This window comes from Xenopus laevis, chromosome 1S (genome assembly GCF_017654675.1).
Source record: "Xenopus laevis strain J_2021 chromosome 1S, Xenopus_laevis_v10.1, whole genome shotgun sequence".
NCBI classification, from domain to species: domain Eukaryota; kingdom Metazoa; phylum Chordata; class Amphibia; order Anura; family Pipidae; genus Xenopus; species Xenopus laevis.
Window position 1 is genome coordinate 66,058,379 of NC_054372.1, and position 13,136 is coordinate 66,071,514.

Here is a 13,136-nt window from a genome sequence, read left to right on the forward strand (position 1 = left end):
GGCGTGGAGTGTGGCAAAGTGGTCACCCTTCAGTGAATTTGCCCCATAAAGTTTATATAGAGAAGATGACGGTGTAATAGTAGAGCCACTGCAATGAGCATGTACTTGAATTTAAATTAAACATATCCGTAGAAAAACCCTCTAACTCCAAGAAACAGGCTTAAGAAAGGGCGTTGGCCTGAAACGTTGCCTAGTTTGTTGGCACAATATACCACTGTCAAAGAATTCAAAGTGCTGCAGCGTATGTTTCTTGGAGTTATATGTGAGTCCCTGGCAGGGGGACCGGCAACTTGCAACCGATGCCTCAACAAGCATAGAGTTATAGTTGAGCATTACCCGCATTTGATTGAAGTAGAAAAACCTCTAGTTATGACTATATCTTAAACTGTAGAGTGCAAATTAAGAATAACTTTTTATCCTAGGCATATGATGGTCATTGTAATGGTGACTAAAACATTGGTATTGGTCTCTAAAACATAAAGGTGATTAAAGTCGCTAATGAAAAAATTATACACAATGCAAAAAAACGTCACTGTTCAAACAAGTTTTCATTCTAACAAATTAAATAGAGCTTTTGCAAACCTGCAACGTATTTAGGTACACCATGATGCAGTGGAAGAGAGGTTATACATTTTAAAGTTTGCATTAGTGCACAGTGTATGCAAAGAAACTTTTTACTTTATTTATTTTTTGCATCAGAAAATATACCACTTTTAAATAGGCCTAAAATATTCTTTGTACAATTTTTGTATGTTTAGTATTTTTATAAATTTTTCCCTCTATGACTTTCAATAAAATTATTTCATGATAAAGTAGCTTTACAAAATGTTGTGAAATTAATTGAAAAGAATAACATGATGATTTTCTATAACTAAATGTATCTTTCTACTCAAAGCTATTAAACATACACAGCTGATTGTGATTTATGAGTGCAAATCACCTATTTTGTCAAGTACAACCCCTAAAACACATTGAAAACAGAGTAATCTTAGAATAAAATCAGTGTTGGTTGTCTGATAATTCTCCTTTAATTGTGACCTTTAGATTTGAAGACTGGATGTTCAATATAAAGAATCATAATTACACTGGAGAAAAGTCATATACATTTTTCTGAAGAAATATGATGAAAAATCAGTGATCTAGGAAATTTACAACTTTTCTTGGCAGATGCCCCTTTGATATATTGGGAGTTTATGTATATTAATGGCTTATTTGCTTTGGCTAAATTACAACACTAAATACAATTTGTCAATGTAAAACATAATAACTGGCATAAAGTGAAAACTTATTAGATATAACATAGAACACACATTTACAATTAACATTTTGATGTAAAACACTATGGAAATAAGGAACTAGGGACACATATTTGTGTTGTTTGCGTGCTAATTTTTCATCTGCCTTTTTACTTGATGGGATATTTTTGAGCAAAACTAATATTTCAATAATATTGTATTAGTAATTAGTATTATTTTTAAGCTTTAGCCCATGGATGTTCTTTCTTAATAGTACAAAATACACATGCATTGCAGATAATTTATATTCTAATTCTCCAGTTCAAATCCTTAATTTAGTAGAAAAAAATAGAGCTCAGTGGGCATTTTATTAAATTTCTGCTTGCATATTAGGGTTGCCACCTGTCCTGTTTTGATCCGGCTATCCTGGTCAAAACTGCCTACCCAGTTTTCCAAATTCCAAATTATAACCCTGCAGAGTGGAGAATAGTACTGCATTATCGATTTTATTTTAATTAAAGGACACAGTAAATGTATCACATTCTTCAACACACTTTAAACTTTCTAGAATTCATCCCCACATATTTCTACATATTTTTTTTATAATGCACAGCATAACGAGTCCATGTAGTGCCTGTACTATTGTGTTCATCTCAGCAGTGTTTCAGCTCAGCCCAGAGTCAATATACTAAAAAAAGAAAGGAGACGCCCTCCAAGTGCACTTTTAGTTTTATTGGTTCAAAAAAATGTGACTCTACTTACAAACTCGAACATAAAATAAGTCTTTGACTCTCACTTGTCCTAAACATGTTTATCGCAAGTGTGCTTCATGAGGAGGAGCGAGCTACTATAACCCTATTCCATATTCAAAGAGAAAATAACCCTTTTAGTGTCAAATCAGTGCACATTGATATAAATACCCTGATCTGCATTAAAGTTATTGAGTTACAAATTTCATAATATAGCACCCATATAATAAAAATATCAAAATTATCAAAATATCAAATATATTTGAAGATCAATTTGAAAAGGCAGTCAATACTAACATTTCAATAAAATCATTGGGAAAAGTAAAGGAAAACTATACCCCCGAACAATTTAGGTATATTGCATAAAACAGCTCATATGGAAAACCCTGCTTTATGTAAATAAACCATTTTCATAATAATATAATTTTTTAGTTGTATGTGCCATTGGGTAATCATAAATAGAGAAACAAGGGCCACCCCCTTGGATCCTAGAATTCACTGTGCACAACCATACATGTTAGGTCACAAAAGTCAATTAACAGACAAAGTTCTGTCTTTTGCTCTCACACTTATTCCTGTTACAGTTAGAGCTGCAGTATTTCTGAGCAGGTGATCTCTGAGGCAGTACAGAGAATATCATAAAAAGGAGGCTAGAGGAAAAGGATGTAAAGGGCAATATTTACTTTAATATATATCTAAGTTTGGTAAGATTCTTTAATAGGCCACTTAATATGATGTAAACTATGTGTTACTTAAGTATTCCTTTGGGGGGGTATATTTTTCCAAATGTGGCATGACCTTCAAATGGTTAAAAAAAATTTGAAAAAATATATTTAACAGTTAAAACTTTTAAACAAAATACCACATTAAAATATGAAAAAAACACTAGATTTTGCTCTTTTCTTTTCGGCATACAGTATATAATGTCAATGACATAAGGTTGTTGAGGATGTAGCTTCATCTTATCAATTCGGCAGGTATAAACTTAGTAACGTAACTAAAGGGGGGCGGGACCTGGCACGGGACGTGCAGCCAGGCCCTCCGCCCCCTCCGTACGCCCGGAATCAGCCCGGAATTACGAAGAAGTCAGTGGCGTGTGAGTTGCCGGGGGACCCTGAGGGGTGCGGGCCCTGGCCAAATTGCAACCCCTGCTCCCTGGTAGTTACGCCACTGTATAAACTTATTAGAGTTTTTCGAGTTATTTGTATTTTTTGCGCATTTTTATTTCATTGGCACTTTTTATATTCAGATCTTTTAACAAATTAAATTACAGTCATGGTTTTAGAGTTTGTTAGTTCAGTTGTGGTTTCAAAACCTCTAAAACCACAAAAATCCAACCTTTAATAAATAAACCTCTAATACCGCTAATATAGTACAATTAAATATATATGTAAAATATGTAAAAGTGTCCTGGCTACTTTAGGATGAGATGTGAGAACAACATTTCACTGGTTTTTTTTTTAATTCAGCCACAGCAAGGAAGTTTTTTATAACGTGAATTAGTTCTTCTAGAAGAGTAAATGTTATTTCATTACAAGGTTCTGTTGTTTCAGTTTGAGAGGGTTTGCATTGCAATATATTGCAGCACCTTCAAGCAAAAAAAACAAATCAATAGGAGTATAACAAAAAAGAACAACTTATTAGAGAACAGTTCTTTTCATTTTTGAAAACGTAAGCATATGTTTTTGCTTTATACATTCACCTGTAGTTTCTCATAACATGTTCTGCAATTCTTTTAAACATAAGAAAAAAAATCATTAGAACATGGATCTAATAAGCACTCTGAAATTGTGGAAAATGCAATTGCATCAAAACATCCCTTCAGGTCAGCGTCAAAATATTACATTAAAGAAAGCTTTTCTCCTCTCTACAGGAGTTCAAATTAACAGTTTCTACTCTAATTTAAGGTGGCCATAGACTTAACAATTATGATCTTTCTTGGAAAAGATCTTTCCAAGAAAGATTGTTCGTTTCAATACGCACGTGTAGAGCTGAATTGTCAGATATACAGGTAGATATACAGGTAGAAACCATATAAATCTATGCACTAACAATGGCTGATCAACGAGCCGAACCGATATTCAAGTGTTTTGCGAATATTGTTTGGCTCTTTTCCCACCATACACGCACCGCAAATCGTACGAAAATTTGTTTTGTACGATATTATCTGTGTGTCTATGACCAACTTTACTGTTGAGATCTGTCCATAGGTAAAGAATAAAATCAGTTCCTATCGGTGGATGAACGGTAGATGAAATAAATGTTTAGGCAGAAAGCTATTCTTTACACAATGTGTTGTATTTTAAAAAGGCCTGCTGATCATTATCCAACTACAAGAAAAATACTGTTCATATTCTGTAGGTGAATGACTGTAGACCCTTGGTAAAAAGAGATGCTAGCTAAGTCAATACAATATTGAAAATACATTAATGTACACCATTACATTTAATTAGGTTGCATGGAATAACAGGTTTGCAATTATATTCTAGAATAAACACCGATTGTAGTATTATGATAAAATCAATCAGGTATTGTGTGTGGTTACTATAAACAAACATGCTGCTCTCTCTCTGTGTGCCTCATATGGCTTCCTCATCTTAGAAAAACATTTCTTAGAACATCAGAGCATAATTAGTAAAATTATAAAGAAAGCACAAAGCTATTGTTTAATGAATAAACTATTCAGAAGTATTTATGTTACCAAGCTCTACTCTTGTTTTGTTTGTACAGTTTTATGGACTAACTAACTAAAAGTACAATTCCTCTAAAGGTGCACGTAGACCAATACGATCTGGTAAAATAAAGAAATGAACTGATGCTTTGTACAATAATAGGACATAGGTCAATGTGCTGACATAGTAGTTTAGTAGTAGTAGTTTTGGAGCATTTATGAATTGTAAGGATAATACAGACATATAGGAAGAGTACAGTTTTAGTACAGTATTGTCAAGGCACCCGGGAGCATGGAGAGACGCGTCTGCTCCCGACGGCGAAGGATCCAAAATGGCGGTGCCCAGTCGGCCCACGTGGACGCTGGGACGCCAGCGCCGCAACGCTGACGCATGCGTAAACACGCATGCGCAAACACGCCAGCGCAAGCACGCCGGCGCAAGCACGCCAGTGACGTCACTATGGCGCCAAATTCAACTATAAAAGGGCGCCCAGGACGCCAGAAGGGCGCCCAAGAATAGGTTCTGCTACCCTGAACCTGGGTTATCCTGCTATCCTGTTATCCTGATTCCTGCTCCTGCCTTGGTTTTGACCCCTTGCCTGGACTCTTGTTATCTGATCCTGATCTGCCTGCCATTGAACTCTTGCCTGGACTTTGACCTTGTATTTTGCTTAACCCTTTGGATACCACGACCTTGCACCCTCAAGAGGGCTTCCTCCTTGATCCTGACTACCTCCCTGGAGGGAGCTCCCGGCTCCCTGACATTATTCTTGGGCCATGGATCCCACTGAGGAAGCTCAGCCAGATTTCGGCAGGGCCTTTCGAGGTCTGCATACTCGCATGGAGGCGTACGAAGCTCGGAAAAATTATGTTGGACACACGCTGGAGTCAATTCTAGAAAAATTATCCATGCTGACACCGACTACTCCAACGCCGACAACGCTCACGCCAGTTGCTGCCGACATGGCTACAAAGTCCGTCTCTTCTGGTCCACGTATTCCTGCTCCGCCCCTCTACAGTGGCGACCCTCAAGCCTGTTGTGGTTTTGTGAATCAGTGCCAGATTCGGTTCACCCTGCAACCTGCTGAATTTATCTCTGAGCGAGCTAAGGTTGGTTTCATGATCACCCGTCTGGCGGGGAAAGCACTTGAATGGGCATCTCCGCACTGGGAGAAGGAGTCTCTTCTAATTGATGATGCTAAAGCCTTCCTGAAAGAATTCCGGACGGTGTTCGATGCCCCCGGTCGAGTGGCGACCGCTGCTTCTCGTCTGTTCCAGATCCGCCAAGGGAATCGTAGTGTAGCGGAATATGCCATTGAATTCCGTACTCTCGCTGCTGAGACTCGTTGGAACAATGATGCCTATCATGCTGCCTTCTATAATGGTCTCTCTCTTTGCCTCAAAGATGACCTGGTCTCCCGTGAATTACCCACGCAGTTTGAAGACCTCATTGCTTTGTCTGTCAAGGTGGACACCCGTCAGAGGGAACATCAAGCTGATAGGGACGAAGTCAAGAAGTTTCAACCCATGCTGGCTCCTCGCTTTCAAAGGCCCCTATTACCTCCTACCCCCCAGCAGCCTTCTGTTATTCCTCCGGAGGAACCTATGCAAGTTGGAAGAGCTCGTCTCTCTGAACAGGAGAAACTCCGGAGACGTACGGCTGGACTTTATCTCTACTGTGGGGGTCAATCTCATTTTGCCAACTCCTGTCCTGTGAAGCCTCAGAGTTCCCCTCTTCAAGGTAACCTTGGAAAGACTCATGTAGAGGGTGTTACTCCCAAGTCACAAGAAAACTCTCACAGGTTTCTTCTGCCTTTACAGATCCGTCTGTCCTCTAAGACCATTGTTGGCTCAGCTTTTATTGACTCTGGAGCTGCCGGAAATTTCATGGACGCTCTCTTTGCCAAGCAAATGAATGTTCCCCTGTTTCCATTGACTCCTCCACTTCGAGTAAACGCCCTTGATGACCGACCCCTTGAATCCGAGTTTATCTCTATGATGACTGGGGAATTGCCTGTGCAGGTTGGGACTTTACATAAAGAAAAGTTATCGTTCCTGATTATTTCCTGTCCTTCTGTTCCAGTCGTCTTGGGGCTTCCTTGGTTACGCCTGCATAACCCTATCATTGATTGGTCCTTGGGGCAAGTTTCCCGTTGGAGTCCAAACTGCCAACAGCACTGCCTTCCTGCTGAACCTATCCAGAGGGTGAATATTTCTACGTCAGATTTGAAGACGCTTCCCTCCTTTTATAAGGAATTCTCTGATGTCTTCTGTAAAAAGTCTGCAGAATTCCTCCCTCCTCATCGTCTTTACGATTGTCCAGTTGATCTCCTGCCAGGAACCATGCCTCCTAGAGGTCGCACTTATCCTCTCTCTCTAGGTGAGAACTCTGCCATGAAGGAATATATCCAAGAAAATCTCCAGCAGGGGTTTATTCGCCCTTCTACTTCTCCTGCAGGGGCTCGATTCTTCTTCGTAGAGAAGAAGGATGGAGGCCTCCTTGTATTGACTACCGGGGACTTAATAAAATCACAGTTAAGAACCGGTATCCATTGCCTCTGATTGCAGAACTTTTCGACCAACTGAAGGGGGCTAAAATCTTCACTAAGTTGGATCTCTGTGGCGCGTATAATCTCGTCCGCATCCGTGAGGGTGACGAATGGAAGACAGCATTCAACACTCGTGATGGGCACTATGAATACCTCATGATGCCCTTTGGTCTCTGCAATGCCCCCGCTGTCTTCCAAGAATTTGTGAATGACATTTTCCGGGATCTCTTGGGAAAGTTTGTGGTCGTGTACCTTGATGACATCCTGATTTTCTCCAGGGACCTAACAAGTCATCGCTCCCAGGTGAAGGAAGTACTCTCTCGTTTGAGGAAGAACTCCCTCTTTGCCAAGTTGGTGAAATGCGTGTTTGAAGTGTCCAAGATTCCTTTTCTGGGCTATATCATCTCCCCAGAGGGTTTCGAGATGGATCCTGTGAAAGTGTCTGCAATCCAAGAGTGGCCCCTACCGCTGAGCACCAAGGCAATCCAGAGATTCATTGGTTTTGCCAATTACTACCGGCAATTCATTAAGGGGTTCTCTTCTCGTATTGCACCTATCCTGGCCCTCATCTGAAAAGGGGGTAAACCCAGCTCATGGCCCCCACCTGCTATTGAAGCTTTTCAATCCTTGAAGGATGCCTTCACTTCTGCTTCGGTTCTCCGTCATCCTGATCCGGAGTCACCTTTCTTCATCGAGGTTGATGCTTCTGAAGTTGGAGCTGGAGCTATCCTGTCCCAAAGACATTCCTCTGATGGAAAGTTGCACCCATGTGCGTATTTCTCTAAGAAGTTCTCTCCTGCCGAACAAAATTATGACGTAGGAAATCGAGAACTCTTGGCTGTCAAGCTTGCCTTAGAAGAGTGGAGTCACCTCCTTGAAGGTTCCTTGATTCCAGTTACGATCTACGCTGATCATAAGAATCTTGAGTTCATTCAATCTCTCAAGAGGCTGAATCCCAGACAAGCAAGGTGGGCTCTCTTCTTCTCTCGATTTAACTTTGTCTTGACTTATCGCCCAGGCTCCAAGAATCGGAAAGCCGATGCTCTGTCCCGAAGTTTCACTCCGGTGGATCATTCTCCTGAAAGACAAGAGCCTATTATCCCTCCTGTCAAGATCATCGCTTCTTTGTACCCTCAATTTGCTGATCAAATCCTGGCCGGTCAATCTTCTGCCCCTCCTGATACCCCCATCGGAATGGCATTTGTACCTCCTGAACTTCATCTGCCTATCCTGCAACAGACTCATAGCTCCAAGCAAGCTGGACATCCTGGTCCTGCTAAAACTCTTGAACTATTACGGCGTCTAGTCTGGTGGCCGACTATTCGTAAAGATGTCAAAGACTTTGTTGCTGCTTGTACTGTTTGTGCCACTTCCAAGCCTAGCCATTCTCGCCCTAGCGGGTTACTACAGCCATTACCTGTCCCCTCTCGTCCATGGACTCATTTGGCAATGGACTTCATAGTCGAACTTCCTCCCTCCAGTGGGAACACTGTCATCTGGGTCGTCATTGATCGCTTTAGCAAGATGGCCCACTTCATCCCGTTACGGAAGCTTCCATCTGCGGTGGAATTGTCTCAATTGTTCATTCAATTCATTTTCCGTTTGCATGGATTCCCAGCGGAGATAGTCTCTGACAGAGGTTCCCAGTTCACAGCTAAGTTTTGGCGTTCCTTATGCAAGGATTTGGGTATTACTCTCCAGTTCTCTTCTGCCTATCACCCCCAAACTAATGGGGCAGCGGAACGGGTGAATCAAGCCTTAGAACAATTCCTGAGGAATCATGTCTCCTTATGCCAAGATGATTGGTCTGACCTTCTCCCGTGGGCGGAATTTGCCCATAACAACGCCTGTCATTCATCCACTGGACGATCTCCATTCATGTCTGTGTACGGCCAACATCCTCAAACCTTTCCGCAAGACTTTGTTTTGTCTGATGTCCCAGCCGCTGATGACCATGCGGCCCATATGTCCGCTATTTGGGCTGCAACCAAGTTTAATTTGGAGAAAAGTGCTCTTGTATACAAGACCTTCGCTGATCGAAGACGTAGACCCTCTCCTCCTGAGATGCGAATTCCCAACGTGTTTCAGGTCTCCTTGGTGAAACCCGCTACCTCCAACCGCTTCTCTATGGATCAGTCTCAACCTCCTACTATCTCTGTGGATGATCAACAAGAATATGAGGTGGAAAGGATCCTTGACTCCAGAATCTCCAGGGGCTCTCTTCAATATCTCATCAAGTGGAAGGGCTTTGGCCCTGAAGAATGCTCCTGGGAAGGACACTCTGATGTTCATGCTCCTCGTCTTGTAAGGGATTTCCATTCCAAGTTTCCCCAAAAGCCAAATCCTGGTGGTCCTGAGGCCCCCCGTGAGGGGGGGGTACTGTCAAGGCCGCCGGGAGCATGGAGAGACGCATCTGCTCCCGACGGTGACCAATACGATCTGGTAAAATAAAGAAATGAACTGATGCTTTGTACAATAATAGGACATATGTCAATGTGCTGACATAGTAGTTTAGTAGTAGTAGTTTTGGAGCATTTATGAATTGTAAAGATAATACAGACATATAGGAAGAGTACAGTTTTAGTACAGTATTGTCAAGGCACCCGGGAGCATGGAGAGACGCGTCTGCTCCCGACGGCGAAGGATCCAAAATGGCGGCGCCCAGTCGGCCCACGTGGACGCTGGGACGCCAGCGCCGCAACGCAGACGCATGCGTAAACACACATGCGTAAACACGCCAGCGCAAGCACGCCGGCGCAGGCACGCCAGTGACGTCACTAGCCAAATTCAACTATAAAAGGGCGCCCAGGACGCCAGAAGGGCGCCCAAGAAAAGGTTCTGCTACCCTGAACCTGGGTTATCCTGCTATCCTGTTATCCTGATTCCTGCTCCTGCCTTGGTTTTGACCCCTTGCCTGGACTCTTGTTATCTGATCCTGATCTGCCTGCCATTGAACTCTTGCCTGGACTTTGACCTTGTATTTTGCTTAACCCTTTGGATACCACGACCTTGCACCCTCAAGAGGGCTTCCTCCTTGATCCTGACTACCTCCCTGGAGGGAGCTCCCGGCTCCCTGACAAGTATTGACTGTACAAAACAAAGTAACCTAAATATTAAATAAACTATTTAATGCCTCTGTATGGTATGTCCATGGCAATGTCTTTGTATGCATGGAGGAAAAGTCAGTGAATATGAAGTGATTACTTTTGAAGTAGCCTGGACATTAGGATATCTATCCATAGACACATTATTGCACAGATTTAATACAAAAATAACATACATCTGATGACCAAACAAAAGCCAGTAGCATAAAGCAAAAGTGTTTGTCAAAAGGGTTAAGTAAAAGGAATACAAACTTAATTGCAATTAGGAACAAAAGAAGCATGATAGAGAATAGAGAAGATATTTGAAGTTTACACCAGAAGCATGAGAGTCACATTGAGATAATCTTGCCGCTTGCTTGAAACACATCTGGAAGTTAGAAAATCAAGATTCTCTGCCTATGGACTTCAAGGACAGTTAGCCTTACCCTGTGCACATTAATAGGTAGTGTCCAAGGCATTTTCAAGCAAATACAAGGACAAACCTTGTTCCTTTGCTCAGAAACATGTAGTTGTTTTTTTCCCAATATCAATTTCTCTAACAGATTCTAATCACTAGCTCATCTTAAAAAACAGTTATATTTTATATTTTCTTTAATAAAAGAATGTTATAAAGAATTTTTATGAAATATTTTCACAGGTTTTCAGCTTTTAACCTTGTAGAAATTACTTTGCAGCACGATTTCAGTGCAATTTCAAAGTCAGAGCTAGGAACATTTTGAATACCTAATTTTACCATCAACTAACTAATAGCTAAATATTGCAAACTAGAAACAACAAATTTAAAAAAAAAGTACACCCTAACGTAAATGTACACTATGTAAAAATATGACGCTAATCTAATAATAAAGAGCATTATTTTGAGCTAAAAACTGATCTTTAGACATTATCTTACATTTACTATAATCACACGGGGCTGCAAGGAAAACAAACAATGTCATCTGCCTGTGCATGCTTGTGGTTTCATGTGAATACTCTAGAGCTTCCAATGATAGATGACAAAAAAACATTCTCAGTAAATTCTATGGAGTGCCACAGACATTGCAATGGCAAACATATAGATATTTTATATGCATTTTCCAAATAAACTGGTTAAAAAAATCTGGCACCATTATTTAGATGCAGGTAATGCATGACAACAATAAAAGACGTGTAGCACTTTTTTGGGCTAGTTTAAAAATGACCCTTCTGATTTGTGCGACTTTCAATTTGATGGTGCAAATTTTTTAATTTGTCATGAGACGAACTTGAATTTGTTGAGTTTTCAAGAGAAAACCAACATCAAACACCCCAAAACACCCAAAAATCTTGAAGGAAAAAAAAAAACATCTTCAAATGGTTAATGGGACATCTACCATTGACTTTTACATAAATACAACAGGTTTTAGCTGCTGTATTTTAGGATACTGATTTTTTGATGCTTAAAAACACAATAAATCACTAAAAATTCTATTTTTTTTCTTTGAATATTCAAGTTCACTGAAAAACCTCTACCAGAGAAACTCAACCTTTAATAAATAGACCCATATGGGGGTTATGTATTAAAATTTTATGTTTTTAGTGAAAAAACTCGAATATTTAAATAAAAAATGTCACATTTTTTAGATGAATTATGCCCTGAAGCTGCTAAACGTCCGAATTCGAAAAAAAACACCTAAAACCTGTTGAATTCATGTAGAAGTCAATGGTAGCTGTCCCTTCAACCATTTAAAGATGTTTTTAACCTTCTCAAATTTTGGGAGTTTTGGGGTTTGACAAGTTTTTTTCCCAACCTGATTTCTTTATAAATAAGCTAAATTCGCAGATGGTAGTTAGATCCAGTTTGCTTTTATTAAAAAAAGGGGAAAAAGTTTTAATAAATAACCCCCAAGTACGGGGTTTTTTTAAAAAAAAGAAATTTGGCATTTCTTGAATAGGTCAAGCTGTAGCTCATGATTGTTGCATGCTCTTCTGTAATACACACACAAAATCACACTGTTAGGTTGATTAAACAAACACAATGCAACCAATCAATGATTAGTTTTATTCAGCCAGTTGCAGGTAGAACAATAAAAGCAAAAATGTGATTGGTTGCAATGGGCTACTGCTCAGGTATAGATTTTTCCAATGTAAGTAAACAAGCCCAGATATTACTTACTGCCAGGTCAAAGCTTGTGCTGGAGTCTACATGTACAGTGGCATACACAAGCCATGGGTGATTGCATACCTCTCAACTGTGTTTTCTGTGGGACAGTCCCGATTTTGACAGCTCCGTCTGCAGTCCTGGCTTTATTACTGAAATGTCTTGAGTTTCTATTTGATCTCTTTCACTGCCACCAGAAAAAGATACAATGTTCCAAAACTTAAAGGAATTGTTCAGTGTAAAAATAAAAACTGCGCAAAATAATTTTTTTTCTAATATAGTTAATTAGCCAAAAATGTAATATATAAAGTCTGGAGTGATTGGATGTCTAACATAATAGCCAGAACACTACTTCCTGCTTTACAGCTCTCTTGGTTTCCTCTGATAGGGAGAACTGAGACAGAGTATAGGGCAATTTGAGCTTCATTAGCAAAACTGTTATAACACATAAAACATGGCCCTTAAACTCCCAGAAATGTGTTAAAACTTTCAAAACCTGCCAAATTTTGTAAAATGGACATGGTAATTAAGGGGTGTCACACGGCTGATATTTTTGATATGTTACCATTTGTATGCAAATTGCCATGATTTTACTTACAATGCAAGTTTTTTCCTATAATGCCAGCAGAATTTCAGGGTACACATTGTGGCTAAAGTTTTTATAGTGAAGATGGTGTAATTCTTAGCATTCAGGGTTAATTAGCATTAG

At 40.1% G+C, this 13,136-nt stretch overlaps 1 protein-coding gene across 2 annotated transcripts in view; it reads right to left on the reverse strand.

Moving 5' to 3' along the window:
• Window positions 1–13,136, reverse strand: part of LOC108704460 (glutamate receptor ionotropic, delta-2-like) — a 599,719-nt gene that overhangs the window by 159,106 nt on the left and 427,477 nt on the right. The gene's annotated exons all lie outside the window — the stretch shown is intronic.